The following is a 12,944-nucleotide window of genomic DNA, read 5'->3' as shown; positions in this document are numbered from 1 at the left end:
AATGAATTTTCATGCTCCATATCTTTTGATGGTAAGAAGGTTTCTTCTCCTATCCTCTCCAGCAGAAAGAACCTCTACTAATGCTAAACCAGCGCCATTGCACGGATCAGAATCAGACACCCTGTGCTCTACACTTTGGACAGACTTTGCCTGCGTGGCATAGGGGCAACGTGTCCAACACGAGATAAAAGGGCCCTGGAGGGCTGGATTTCATTCTAAACCTCCTCTCTGGAAGGCGAAGTCTTGCCAACTCGGCCATATGGTGTGGTCTTATGAAATCACATATCCTGACGACCAGACAGCAGTGCACGCCATCGTATCTGCCAGCTGCAACCTGCCGGGGCCAAACCCGTGATGCTTGCAACGCCAATGCCTTATTTTTTTTTTTTAGTAAATGACATCAAAGGCAATCACGTTAAAACCTTCCCTGAAAGGCCACCCAGCGCATTTTTCTAAATGTAGACCGAAAAAACGAGGACACAAAAGAACGCAGAGACACAACGCGAGCGCTTTTCCACACTCTAATCTTTATTGGAAGGGTTAACAGAACAAACACTTCTTCAGTAACGCATCCACCAACAAGACGAAAAATTGAGATTATATACTACCTAGAGTCAGTTATGTAGCACTGCACGTGGTTTATGTTTTGTATATTTACTGTTAACCCAGATCTGTTACTTTATATCGTTTATTACCTTTTTATGTTTCTCTTGCTTTTTTCGCACAGTATATACACTGTTAGCCCTTCCATAACAATTCAGTTCATGAAAGCGTCCTTGTCTAAAGAGAGAGAGATATACAGAAACGTATTTAATGAAATAAAGGCAAGGACGACGGTCTGTGGTAAAAGACCCTGGCCTGCTTCACCGCGGTTTCTGTACGTGTCTCTGCTATTGTCTGTGCCCTCGGTTTTTCGCGCCACGTATTCAAAAAATACAATTCTTCAGGTGGCCCAGATTAGCATCCTTGGGCTGCTCAGTCCAGAAGCCCTCTGACCTACTGCTTCAGTTCGGCATGGACGATTAGCTTAAGCTGCTCAGTTGGCTCCTATAGCCGGAATGGTGTTTTCCAAGTGAGGTGGATGGGTGTAGGGTGACTACACGCCGATTATGCGTGGTCGTTCCGAGAGGTATTTACTGATGGTGTGGAATCTGAGGAGGAGGTTGTGTGACTTGCACCATATGACGGCGACAAGGTGCATTATGCATGGTCCATTATGAAGGCAAGAAGGCGGTCTGCAATCTGCGGCTAGTAAAACTAGTTGGCCTGCAGTTTCTGCAGTGTTCTTTGTAAGTGATATAGCAGTGTGAATTATGGAGGAGGGAATGTGATGCAAATCCATCTGGAATGTTTTATGATGGTGCAGTAGTCGAGGGGATTGGTTCGGATGTGAGCGTATGGCTGTACTTGGTCTAGGTCATCCGTCTGCGTCCAACGGTAAGTTCGCAGCCGAACGTGTGAATGCGGTGATTTCCAGGGATGACGGAATGTCCATTGCGCTCTGATGGTTATTAGTCCCCGTGCTACTAGCGGCTTGAGCAGTATTCAGGCTAGAGATTTAGGAGTTATGACTTTACAGAAAAGTTTTTACATATGGTCGAGTGATCTGTGCACAATTTGTGGATATGTGCTATGAACAGACCATAGGTATAGCAGGCCGGGCATTATACGTCTCCGATGTTCATGCTTTGGAGTGCTGCTACTGTTGGGTAATCCGGGTGTTTCAAAAAATGGTTTTGTTGGTGTCTGGAATGTGGGGGTGCGATGTAGCGTCGGTATAATGGACGTATTTTCTTGTGTTGTATAGTAAGGTGGGGTGAGGAGCGCGTTCGTGATTACCTTCAATCTTTGTGGTAATCTGGTATCTTGTTTCGGGGATGGGATTGAGCAAGTTACTTCGTAGGTGAAGAATGAAGGTTATTATCTTTGTTTAATGGGCATTTTGCGGGTTCTAGGCCAGAGGCTTGAGCAAATGAAGCCCTGAGGTGGTTGTGAAGGCGTGCGTTGTTGTTTGGAAAGGTAGGCCTCCGTTATTTCCTCGGTGTTAGTATATAAACCAATTTGCAGCCGTGCGATTGCATTCCTTTGTCAAGTAAGGTAAACCGATGTCTTCATAGCTATTGGGTGCATTTGCTGACCTTTCTCTTATTCGGTTTACATAAAGGGATATGTAAAGGAATAATTTAGACCCACGGAGGACCTTTAATGTGCACAGACACCGTACAGCAGCTAAACGCCTTTTGTATGATTTGAAAGGAGAGGCTCGAACGTAATGTCAGGAAGCCCTACGTCCAGTTACTGCTCGGCCATGTCAGCTGCCAGCTACCGCCTCCCACGTAATGAAACCAATATACCCCCCTTTTGGGGGCGTGGTACCAAGGTGGCCCACCTTAACCTACGGTGGCCGTCATCTTGGGTGGCATCACGTGACCTAGGGTGTCGGCAAAAAATGACACCTTCTGCGGACGACGACAGTATTAGCCATTAAAGGCTTTCACCTAAAACCTCTAATGTCTTTAGACTGGTACGCTTAATACAAAGATACCTCCGCTAATTTTCTGATGCAAAATATGGAAGTGTTCACGTAGTAGAAGGACGTATAAAGAAGCCAACGCTGAATCTCAATGTCAATTCCCTAATAAGCTAAAACCTTTCCGATATACCTATCAAAACACATCGTATAATACTCCTGAATCCCGGCAGTTATATAGAGTAATTACACAGAGCTAGAAGAAGTCTGTTACTTTCCACAAAGGGAGTCATATCAAGCGAGTTTCTTGTGCATGTGTCAGAAATGCAATAATAGGGATCTATTGACAAAATTAATAGCGACTTTTTCTCTGCTTCGACAGCTTACTACCAGACCACCTTATTTTCCTATTTGCTCACAAGCACTGTATAGCTAGGATAGATCATATGTTATCATGCAGCACAAAATGCCGGTGAACACTGGGTTTATGCAGCCATCATTGTCTAAAATATACCGGTTATCTCACAGTACAAGCGGCTTTTATCAGAAACTTCCAGCAACAATTTTCAGTCTCAGGCCTTATTTAATCTGTTCTTGTATAAAAAGAGTACTTTGTTACTCTCACAGAGAGGCTAATAAATACACAGATCCGAAAACAATTTTAAAAGAAAATTAAACTGCATAATGTAACAGACCTTGAGTATGGAAGGTCTGCGGCTGTATTTAATAAAATAATTTGGTAAAATATCGGCATTTGTTATATCCATGGCGTTTGTGAACTAAGCTGTTGGCGGCGATGGATCAACGCCACAGCTCTATAGACATTCTTTGCGGCGCCCAATGGTTACCTTCTAGCGAGACTTAAAGATTCATAACAGAAAAAGTAAATGAAGCTAAAGCGGCCAGGAGAAAGTTGCCGATTTTCAGAGTGCGGGAAATCACTTCTTTGTTCTTCTCATTTTTGTCTACCTGCCATGCACATTGTAGTTTCATCTAGGTCCCTTCTTGTTCTTCTTCATTTGCAGAACGAGAAAGAAAAAGTTTGTATATAACCGTGCAGGCAGCGTCCAATCGCCTTTGTTGGCACAAGCTGATTGCTTCGGGTCGACGGGACATGATGAAGCCAGGGTATCACTTATCTGCTGTCTTCAGGTCTCGTGGTATATCTGTTTGCCCTTTCCGAATATTATTTATGTGTGTACATACTACCTCGCCTCATTTTCTTCCCAGAAGAATCTCCAGTATAGCAGAGTGGGATCCAGCAGAATATTTATTGCGACGAAGAAACCAAAATGGCAGCTTCAACAAAAGGAGTTTATGAAAGCAATCTCTCATAGTGCGAACAGGATAAGCAAATATTTGGCATAAAAAGTTGCTGACGTTAGGTTGCATTCTTCAATTTTTGTAATTTTCTCTGGGATGACAGGAATGTGTTTGTCAAGTATCTATGAATGTAATTATTAAAAAGTAAAAGTAAATCTTAATCTTTTCCTTTATAATTTTGCAACTATTACGGTTCTGAGTTAGTCGAATCTCATCTCTTTAGTTGCTATTGGGCGTCCGAGCGAAACTGCCTGCTTTTAGAGATAGTCTGAGTACTTTTGCACCATATGGCTGCTTAGAACATGCAAATAGTTGCTTAGGAGTATGGCCGAAAAGCACTTATTGACGCCGGCGATGGGAAAAATGAAGCAATTGCTATATGGCATGCAGTGTTTATAAAAAAGTATGGGGGCTTAGCTCAGGTAGGTCAGGATATATATAGCAAAAGCTAGGGTTTGGCTTGGTTAAACTTGGTTGGGGGATATGTTAAGATGCAACGGTTAAGTAATTGAAATACTATCGCGTTTCGATATGTGTAAAGCAAATGTGTATTCAATGTTACGCTTTATAGACACGAAGACCGATTAGTGGTTTTTAATGTAGTTTGGCACCATTTCAATTTTAGATACACAGTATTTAGACATGATTGTCTCTCTTTGGTACAAAGGATCAATAGCGGTTCCCTGTTGGGTAGTCTGAACGTGAGTATCCGATGCCAAATAAAAGCAGAGCTTGAATTCTTCATGCTGTACCGTTAGGTGGTCTTCTACTTGTAGTATGCAGCGACTCCGTGTCTTTGTCGATCCGAAACATGGCGTCGCCGTTTAGCGAGACGTACTTCCCGCTCTTCAGGCATCTCCGAGGCTCGCTTAGCCTTTGTTGCTTTGTTCACACATTGTTGGGTGGTCTCACACTCTTCTGTATCCGTCAACGCTTCTTCGCGTTACCTCTGCTGATGCCGTTCACTGTACTTGCGCTCCTCGTCCGCCTCTTCATCCATTGATCGTCTAACTAGCGAGCGCACGCTTAGCGGCTTATGCTCTTAACGGTACGGTAGGCAGATGATCCCAATCACGATGATTACGCGTGATGATCATGATGAAGACCAAGATGTACATAGGGGGGCATGACAACACGCGCTGGGGCCGCAATCGTTTGATCTGGTAACGGCTCATGCGTAGTTTCGGCTCCGGCTCGATATGGCTAAATGCGCTTCTGCTTGCTTGGTGCAGCTTTCGCTACAAAAAAAAAAAAAAGATTCATTATTCTGAAGCATTCCTTTTCAGTGCAGAAGCGCCAAAACTAGTTTAAATTGAATTGGGGGTTGGGATTCAACCTCTCGACGGGACTCAAGCTCTGAGAGACGCCGTGGAGTACGCCTTGGGTCAATTTTGAACTACCTTGGCTCGTTTATTGACACTGACCTGACACAGTGTACGGTGCATAATAACCACAAAACTAAAGCAATATGTTCAGCGGTCTCAGAAAGGACGGGCAGTTTACAATAGGCAGCAAGGGGCCTGAAGTGATAAGGAATTACGTCTACCTGTAAGACAGGTTAATATGACCCCAAATACTGAATAAGAATGTACTTAAGAGCTTTTGAGGGTTGCCCTAAATTTTAAATAACACTCACAGTATTCCTGAGCAGAAAAGCATGCAATAGAGGTATCTTACAGATACACATGTATGTGGAAAAATTATGGAGGTTAACAAAACTAGTATGACTTCATTTTAAAACTACGAAGATATGTATGGCAAGGAATTTGATACTTATACCGTTAAGAGACAGGAATGCAGCAAAGTGGGCGAAACAACAAATGAGTATTATTGACATTTTAGTAAACTCGAGGAAGTGGCGCCGGCAGGGAGTGTCATATGAAAGTCAGATAGGCAATGGTCGTTAAGGGCAAAGAGCTGAATTCGCCGCGAATACAATCGCAACAGGGGGTGACGGAAATTTAAGCGGGCGATAGGATTAGAAAGCCTCTGCCGGTAACGAGACCGCAGCAGGAACAGGACGGGGTTAATTATAGAGATTTCGTTAATAACACTGAAAAGACGCGCCAATTTATCATACTGGTAATATCTTTTCTGACGCGGGACATTTTCTTTTCTCGGACCAAATTTGTCATTATTACGCTATTCATATGCTTCAGTAGGACAGAAATACAGATACTTGATAAAGAGAACCGTGCCCCTTTTATGCTTTTGAGTCCCTTACATGCTCATTCCTGAATATCGTTGGCACTCATACTTGTATGAGGCACAGATGTGTGCACTGAAAGGGGGTGTTTACTGTCTTTTAACAGGATAAGAGCCCTCTCTAAGTTGCACAGAGAACCACACACGAACACAGCCAGTCTAGGCCTCAACAAGCGAGCTCAAGCAGCGCAGCGGCACTTCGTCGTTCTTCTCCTCGTCTTTGTGATATACTCGCCTAATTCATCCTCGTCTTCATAACATCTTCGCATAGTTCACTACAATTTCCCCCGGAGCGAAGAGGAGCCATCCTGGCGACTTATGGTGAGGGCGAGAGGAGCGGATCGTAGTACGTTTTGAGGCGGCTCACGTGCACAGTTTCGCGGCCGCGATGACGCATGTCCGAAGAGGGAGTGAGTGGCTCCACGATGTAATTCACAGGGGAGGTTTGGCGGACAATGCAGTAGGGGCCGTGGTACTCGGTTTGAAATTTTGATGACAATTCCGGTGGGGTGCCAGGAACCCAGAGCCAAACAAGGGATCCTGTAGGGAAAACGTGTGGCGTCTGATCTTTGTCGTGACGATACTTTTGGCGGCCTTGCGATTCCGATGTTAAACTGCGGGCTAACTGGCGGCATTCTTCCGCATGTTTGGCAACGTCTGAAAGGAGAGTCCACTCGGAGGAGTCGGGACGATATGGTAAAATAGTGTCCATCGTGGGCGACGCCTCACGCCCATAAAGAAGGAAGAAAGGGCTAAGTCCAGGGGTTGACCGCGTGGCGGTATTGTATGCGTACGTCACGAAAGGAAGAACAGCGCCCCAGTTGGTTTGATCAGCGGCAATGTACATTGTGAGCATATCTCCAAGAGTACGATTGAAGCGCTCAGTCAGCCCGTTAGTTTGAGGGTGGTAGGCTGTTGTGGTCCGATGTATGATGCGAAATTCGGCCAGTATAGCTTCAACGACGTTGGAAAGGAAGACGCGTCCTCGGTCACTCAGCAGCTCTCGCGGCGCGCCGTGGCGAAGAACAAAATGATGTAGCAAGAACAGGGCAACTTCACGGGCAGTAGCGGCAGGTAAAGCGGCGGTATCGGCATACCGGGTGAGGTGGTCGATGCCGACGATAATCCACCGGTTCCCAGAGGCCGTGCAGGGAAGTGGCCCGTAAAGGTCAACGCCAACGCGGTCAAAAGGGTGGGCCGGGCATGGAACTGGTTGTAAGGGGCCAGAAGCACGAGGTGTGGATGACTTGCGGCGCTGACAGGCGATTCAGGAGAGGACGTATTTGCGAATATAGCCGTACATGCCGCGCCAATAGTAGCATTGAGAAATTCTCTGAAAAGTCTCGACTACACCAGGATGGGCACACTGAGGGTCGGCATGGAAAGAGGCGCAAATTTCTTGTCGTAAATGGCGGGGAATGACGAGAAGCCACCGTCGACCATCAGGCATATAATTGCGGTGGTAGAGAAGACCGTCTCGTAGGGCAAAGTGCGGTGCATGACGGCGTAAAGTCCGAGAAGGCGCAGCGTTTGGAGAAGTGGACACGATGTCGATAAGAGATGCGAGCCACGGGTCTTTTCGCTGCTCCGCAGGCATATCAGCGACTGTTAGAGACGAGAGGACGGGATCAGCCGCCGAGGAGCAAGCAGGTTCAATGGATAGGGGAGAACGAGACAGAGCGTCGGCGTCCATGTGTTTACGGCCAGAGCGATATATAACGCGGATGTCAAATTCCTGAAGGCGGAGAGCCCATCGTGCGAGGCGGCCGGACGGGTCTTTAAGAGAGGACAGCCAACGTAACGCGTGGTGGTCCGTGACGACGTCAAACTGGCGACCGTACAGGTAGGGTCGAAATTTCGTTAGTGCCCACACAATGGCCAAAAAATAAAAGTCTGTGGAAGTCATTTCTCGGAGTTCAGCGTCAGTGTTGATTTGCCTCGTGATGCTGAACTCCGAGAAATGACTTCTACAGACTTTTATTTGCGATATTACGTTGGCCATAAAGGCAAATTTGACCACGCGCTTCTTGAATTCGAGTTCCGGCCAGATGGCAAACTGCGGTACGCGAACAACTCTAACTACAAAAACGACACCATGATCCGGAAAGAGGCCTATGTGCACGAGTGTGTCATGGAGGAGCTCAAGCGCATTATAGATGACTCTAAAATTATGCGGGAAGACGACGGCCTCTGGCCCCATCCTGATCGTATCGGACGGCAGGAGCTGGAAATAGTAATGGGCGACGACCACGTGTCCTTCACGACATTCAAGATCGGCTCCTTGGTGGACGTCAACCAGAGCAAGGACCCGAGGGTCTCCGGTGTTTCTACTACCTAGTACGTACAGGACCTCAAATGCCTCGTCTCCTCCTCGTCTTTGTGATATTCTCGCCTAGTTCATCCTCGTCTTCATAATACATTCGCATAGTTCACTAAAGCACATTTAAAGCAGGTATTGTTTACACATGCACGCGAACGTATGCATTATAATTCACTAATTCCTGATTTGCAGATAAATCATTTTCTTCGTCCTGCTTTGTGGCACCTGCTTTTCCGGAGCATCATTTTAGCTAGATGAAACACTTAACTCAATCCCAGAAGATAAACAGAAAAAAGAAAGTGAGAGGCCAAAAATACCGCGCGTGCTTAAATCTGTTGAACCGAATGTTGTCGAGAACTGGTAAACGAGGAGTTTGTGCTGTCGAGCAAGTTGTTTCTGCATATTTAAGAAGAAATTAGGGCTAATACTTGGACGGGGAAAGACGAAAACACACATGACGATTGACAAGCGCTATTTCCAACTGTTGATTGGAGTGTGTATACAAAGAGGATAAAGAAAAATATGAGCATACGCAGGCAGTACAGGAACACGTCGATTGCAATTGCGAGACGTGTATGCGTGTACTGTCTGAGCATGGTCAAATTTTCCTTTATATTTCTTGTTTTCACGCTCCAATAAACAGTTTGTAGTAGTGCTTGTCAATCGTCGTCTGCGTTTTCGTCTGTCTCCGTCCAAGTATTAGCGCTAATTTTGTCCTAAATTAAATTGGTCAACGGCCGACACTTTCTGTGCGCACAAACGAGCTTTCGCCGTCTTACGCGTAGGCAGTCCTAAGTGTCTCAAAATTTTTATGTGAGACTGTATGCAGCTCATTTGGATACAAAGCCGCCTCCGTGCTCTACTTTTAGTTCGGGTTTTGTTGGAAGTGTTTGGTGGTATAAAAAATGAAGGCCAGTATTAGAGCAACCGAAAACTGTGACAGGTATTGCCCATGTACTTTTCTAAAAATGAAGTACAAATAAGTGTAGGCGTCCACTGAAACGTGAGACAAATGCTGCGTTTTCCTTTCCCCAAGCACTTACGTCAACAAAAATATGTAATGAAATTTCTGGAGAAATTAAAGGTGCTATCGGGTCTACTCTTAAAGCGAAGTGTGAGCGCCCCCATACTGTTGTGTGTTATGCAAGTCATCGCACAATCTGGGGTTTTCTTCACATCAGCATTGTGCTGGAAACACGAAAGAAGTGCGAACGCCAAAGTGTTAGGAAGGAAACCCTCTATGTCAGCGCTTAAATTGAGTTCTCCATAAACCCTAATCCCAAAAACAGAGGAATGAACCGACGCCATGAGCTGCAAAGGGTATGATGGTGAGTTTACACTTCTGAATGTGCAGAAATTAAGCGAACAGCCTAGAGCCGACGTATCAAACATCGATTTAAGGTCGTGCAATTAAGAGTCGAAATGTCGCATGGTCTCCACCACCAGAGACGAAATTTCCTGGTATTAAAGCTTCCGAACTGTGCAGGGCAGATAGGTACTGCCTTTATAAAGGCCAAGTTTGGACATTTTTATTACGTAATGTATTCAAGATTATTACGCTCATCAGTGTTGTGTTCAGTAGCTCAGTTCTCGGATAAGTGCATTTTAACCGAGGGAAACCGAAAGCTGCATGTTGCTCGCCTATAACCAGTGTATTCACAGGCCCTACCTCCTCCAAGCCCGGTGTGTCGGTGTTCTACTATTCTTCGGAAGAATGCAGCGGAGCTTGGAAGTCAGAGTTACACGGTGGCATCTAGCAGCACAAAGCTATCTTTTTTAGGTGGCTCCAAATAAAACATATTGAAATCGATCAGTAGATTAATGCCACCTTTTCAAAAAGAAAAAAAAAAAGAACCGGAAGCCTTTTACCACGCAGATGTTTAGTGCAGACGTGTGTTTAGTCATTTTAAGCCGAGAAATAGGAAACGTGGAATTCATCCTCACCTTCTCGAAGGTTTCTTTGAGAAGTATAATTTTCGCTACTTACTATCAGGGCCCAAACCCAAGTTTATTACTTTGGGAGCCTTCGTACTTGTATTTGCTTAGGGAGTAGAAGGAAAATGAAAAATAACAAAATTTTTATTTCATTTCAAGACATTGTGGCATAGGATGAGGGGTTGATAAGCTAGGTTCTACAAACGAGAGAAGCCTCCATCTGTAAGTGTTATCCGTCAAAAGCAGGGAGAGTTTATTCCCCCTTTCAGCACAATTTGCTGTAAGCTCCGATTCTTAAGGTCTCCGTTTCGGACGCGTCCCCAGCAAGGTAGCGAAAACTCATTTCCGTTTTGGGTGCGGAACACTTTGGGCACGGACTGTAGACTGACCGTTTCTATTTGAGAGCGCCGTCAACATGGGGCCACCGGGACTGCGGCCACCTTAGCCGTTTCTCTTCTAGTGGATACCTCCCCCCAATCTCATTCAGCCATGAAGGAAGGAGGCAGTACACGGACAAATTAGGGCACGTTCATTTCTTTTTAGAGACATGATAAGTGCAGAACAGCAGAGGGGAGTCGAAAAGGATTCTGGTGGCGGAGGATTCCCAGCTTTCGTGCTGGCACCTCAGGTCTTCTTATTCTCTCCTGTCAGCGCTATAAGCACCAAACATTAATTATATTTATATGCGTGTCGTTATTTGCTACTTGGGATGACCTACCTCCTGCGTTACGCCTAGTGCCTTTGCAAAGGAGATACTAAGGAAGTAGTGTACCCCGTTCATGTTTTTTTTTTTTACATTTGCGCCACAACCGATGGGACGAAAAAAGAAAAGAAAGTGTGAAAAAGCAAAAGATAGCCCGAGTACTCAGGGAAAGTTTTGAAACGAGAAATGTGTCTTCCTTCTCGATAGAAATAGGTAAAAAGCGAAGGACTGAATCCTTGTAGCCTTTACTTCTTTCGTAACAGTGTCAGCTTTGTGGATTTTTGGGAATTAATACACTATCCTAAGGCGTATGTGAATTATTTGAAAGCAGGCTCCCACTCAGCTTGTTCAGTGCTTACGGCGCTCTAATTCCTAACCCAGGAATGCGGGATCAAACGCCAACTGTTAGAAATTGTCCGCAGCGTTTCACGTTATAGCCTGAGTAGCTTCAGGAGGATAAATCCTATAAACCATAAGCTAAACATGAAAGCAGATTCCATCATTGGCTTGTTTGTTGTGGCTCTTTGTCTTTAAAGAAAACAATAGTCCGATCATATCGCTCGACGTTCGCGGAATTAATCTGCAAGTACCAGACTCATACGGTTATGCGGTTACGCCTCGGAGTAATAATAACTCTCTGGCTCCATACATCAGAGGACTTAACAGTGGTTGTAGTTTAGAGCACTTTCATCACGTTAGCCTATTCCACTGGTGCAATTCCCGTCAGCGACAACAACTGTAATGTGAGAACGCTTTACAATGTTTGGTACCTGATTTATTCCTGGCCGTTTTTTCTATGTTACAGGTTGGAAATTTGTGCAATTGTGTTTTCCAGTTTTGTTCTTTCTTTATTTTTCTTTACTTGCGCTGTATCTTCTTAGCCTCAGGGATATATCCCATAGAGGAAGTGAATGGCAAGATTTAAAGTATATAATTTCTCTTCATAGAAGAAACATACCATCTAAATGCTTATACGGAAACAGCTCTGTATATGTTCTCCTAATTAACCATTTGCAAACATCGCCGCGAACCACTGAAACCTTTATTTTTCTTTTTCGACAGCCTTCGGCATGCGGGCTTATCACTGTGCTTTCAGCGCACGAATCGATCCTGTATTATTTCTTTGTTCATTTTCATCGTCGCGAGGAGCGACTTTGTCATTTTCTCTGTCGCGCGGCACTCGCCGAGATATATCTAGAAGATTCCAGACACTGTCGTGTGTTTGCACAATGTTTCAGGTTATGCTTGTCACAGCTTGTGGCCTTAGATGTTTTTCGCCGCCTTTAAATTGAGCATTGAAGGATGCGACGGGCATTCGTAGATCCATGACTTCAAATCACGATTGCTGCTATCATCAAAGCGAATTGCTTAGTTCTTTTGCGGGCGCAAGTCAGCCCATATAGAGTTTATTCCAGACAATTTCCAGCCTCCTCATGTGTTTCCAACGACATTGTTACCACTACGTGGCAATATCCTTTCTGTTCCCACTTTTGTCTATTTTTACAACAAGCAATGCAAGGTCTGTATTATATTTATTTTCGACCTTACTGAAATTGGAATAGATGCTTTAATTTCAAGCTTTATTTTTGTGGCAAGAATTTCAGTTCCTGTGTCTGTCTTACATTTTTTTTTTATTTTCCTTTGCTAGCAATAAAAGGCAGAAGGAACGAAGTGTTGTTTTCGTCACGCAAAATACCATTTTGCATTGGCCGAACACAAGTAATATAGGAACTCCCCTACTATCATTTTGTGAGTCGACTCCATGACCTTGCGTGCAAGCATCTACGGTTGCTCTATATCTATTGACATGATAGTGGTTCTGACTTTCTATGATTCCTCTATATCTATAGACATCATAGTGGTTGAGATTTTAAATAAGTTTTCTCACGCGGGTCACAAAACCGCTAAAGGTAGGCATTCGCGTTCACATTCCCATCTAATGGTTTGCTTTAGTCAATAAAGAGAATAATGTCATTCATTTGAAACTC

General features: G+C 44.7%; 1 pseudogene; it reads left to right on the top strand.

The window, feature by feature from the left end:
* The first annotated feature begins 7,921 nt into the window (after nucleotides 1–7,921).
* LOC146199268 (protein mago nashi homolog pseudogene) lies at nucleotides 7,922–8,381 on the top strand (annotated as a pseudogene).
* Nucleotides 8,382–12,944: the final 4,563 nt, after the last annotated feature.

This window comes from Amblyomma maculatum, chromosome 2 (genome assembly GCF_055883805.1).
Source record: "Amblyomma maculatum isolate TAMU_Amacu chromosome 2, ASM5588380v1, whole genome shotgun sequence".
In the NCBI taxonomy this organism is placed as follows: Eukaryota; Metazoa; Arthropoda; class Arachnida; order Ixodida; family Ixodidae; genus Amblyomma; species Amblyomma maculatum.
The sequence above is the reverse complement of the archived record's forward strand: the minus strand, read 5'-3'. Positions and strand labels throughout refer to the sequence as shown.